Source organism: Cynocephalus volans, chromosome 2 (genome assembly GCF_027409185.1).
Source record: "Cynocephalus volans isolate mCynVol1 chromosome 2, mCynVol1.pri, whole genome shotgun sequence".
NCBI classification, from domain to species: domain Eukaryota; kingdom Metazoa; phylum Chordata; class Mammalia; order Dermoptera; family Cynocephalidae; genus Cynocephalus; species Cynocephalus volans.
Genome location: NC_084461.1, coordinates 181,420,197 through 181,423,009, shown reverse-complemented (window position 1 = coordinate 181,423,009; position 2,813 = coordinate 181,420,197).

Sequence of the window (2,813 nt, the reverse complement as noted above, 5' to 3'; positions counted from 1 at the left end):
ATATGTATAAGCTATCAGTGTCCCTCCTTCCCAGAAACTGGCTAGATCTGACATAAATAATGCCACAGCTTAGGATTCTAATCACGGTTGGCCAGGAAGGGTGTTTGAAAGGCAGATTAATATTGTAACTTAGCGCTGTGTTACATTTCACAGTGGTGGATAAGTTTAAATTGATTTATTTCCAATTAAAAATTCAAAATTTAGGTTTTTATGAGTAATGACTATAGAATTGAGGGAAAAAAAACTAGAACTAAAACAAAGACTTAGAGGTGGAGAGAGTGAAATCAGTGTAATGGCTGAACCTACCATAATTCAATGCCAAAAGACTTTGGAGTTAGTTTCATCTGCTGTTTCTTCTGGCTGATGGTTGCGGGGACTGATGAGGAGTAACAATTTCCATTCCTGTTTGTGGGCATTTCTGTATTTCTTTCTTGTTCATTCTGCCTCAAAGACCCTGCCCTCCTGTCTTTCTCCCTCCACCCCATCCCCGTGACTACTATTAATCTCCCACCATCCTGAAGCTTGTGATCAATCAAATGTCACGTCCTCAAAAGTATCATTTAGAATTTATTCAATATTTATGGAATGAATGCTGGGTATATTCCAGGCTCTGTGCTGGGCTTTGTGAATGTGGCTATGAGAAGAAAGATCTTGCTGAGGGATAACATTTGAGAGGAGAGGGGAACGGCAGGAAAAGTGTTTCAGGGAGAGAGACCAGCAAGTGCAAAGTCTCTGAAGGAAGAAATGAGCAAAGCCTGCAGAAGGAACAAGAATTAGTTCAGGACAGATGGAAAGCATGGAAGGCAAGTAAGTAGTGGGGTCATTCCTATCTTCCCTGGGCCCTTAAAACATTTAATTTGTGCCTATTTTCTGATGTTGATTCAAGATATTTGTGTATGCATATTATCTCTCCTGCTCTCAGGGCAAGTCCCTTGCTCACAGTAATTACTTATTGAGTTAAAGAACAACTAGACATGGAGAATGTTTTATTCCTTCCAACTAGCCCTGATAATCCAAAAGGAACGGACATACCACTGAATGACTGAACAGGCAATGAATTTGAATGCCTCCGTGTTTCAGCAAGGATGGGTTACATTATGGTGCAATAACAAACAATCTCAGAATCCCAGTGGCTTAAGAAGAAAGCTTTCACCTCTTATTCAGTTTTTTTGTGTCCATTACTGGTTGGAAGGAAACTGTGCTCATTAAGGTCACTCAGGGACCCAGCTACACTTTGACCAAAGCCAGTCACTATGCCCACCCCTTCCAGACATTTGATTCAGTGAGAAATGTGTACTAAATAACCTTTACTAACTGACTGAATGAAACACTTTCCAATCTTAAGGCTCTTCTGGAATGATGGAATACACTGAATGTGCTTATGATTGCTTGTGTTGAGATGCAGGAAAAAGTTTAACTTTGGTGAAGTTTTCAGATAAATATAGTTTGGATAATAGGATAGTGGATAAGAATATAGGCAGTGGATCAGGATAATAATTTAGGAAATTGCTACTCAAAAGGTGGCCTACTGACCCATGGCATCAAGACCACCTGGGGGCTTCTGAGAAACGTAGAGTAATAGCCTCCCCTCTCTTGATCTACTGAATCAGAATCAACATTTTAACAAGTACCCTAGGTAATGTCTATACACAGAAAATTCTGAGAATTGTTTATTTAGAGCAGGGATTTTAGAGCCAGAATATTTGGGTTTAAATTCCAGCTCTGCCAATTACTTGCTCTGTGACAAGTAATTGTCACAGTTTAGGATAAGTTACCTAAACTCTGTATCTCAACTTCCTCATCTATAAACAGGGTTAATGACAGTAATAATGTCATAGGATTAAATGAGTTAACACCTGTCAAAGTGTTTAAAACAGTGCCTGGCCAAAGTAAAGAATCTGTAAGTGCTGGAGGTGATGGTGGTGATTATGGTGATGATGGTGATGATGATGATGGTATTGATGATGACGGTGATGATGATGACGGTGATGGTGATGACGGTGATGGTGATGGTGGTGATGGTGATGGTGAGGATGGTGACGGTGATGGTGATGATGATGGTGATGATGATGACGGTGATGGTGGTGATGGTGATGATGGTGATGGTGATGATGATGACGGTGATGGTGATGATGGTGATGGTGATGATGGTGATGATGATGATGATGGTGATGATGATGGTGGTGATGGTGATGATGGTGATGATGGTGATGGTGATGATGGTGATGGTGATGATGATGATGGTGATGATGGTGATGGTGATGGTGATGATGGTGGTGATGATGGTGATGATGATGATGGTGATGATGATGATGGTGATGATGGTGATGGTGATGATGGTGGTGATGGTGATGATGGTGATGATGGTGATGGTGATGATGATGATGGTGATGGTGATGATGATGACGGTGATGGTGATGATGGTGATGGTGATGATGATGGTGGTGATGGTGATGACGATGGTGCAGCAAATAGTTAAGAAAATTCAGTGCAATTACTTTCATTTGTAACCTGATCTGAAGGTTTATTTAACTCTGTTTCTGTAGCAAATGAATCTTTTGCTGAACTTGAACCCTAGTGGAAAGGTGAGAGGAAGAGAATCTACTCCGAGGCACCAAGTCAGGATGAGGGACTGGGGAGCTTGTTAGCAATGTTAACTGGATGTTACCGAATAACAATTCTTTAGCATTTGTTCAAAATAGAAAAGTCTAGGAAGTGAAACTTGACATAAAGAGTGACCCTAGCAAGTGGGACCTAACATAGGCTCCCCAGACACCAGGTGAAGAGAAAAGGCACACCAAAGCACACCTGAA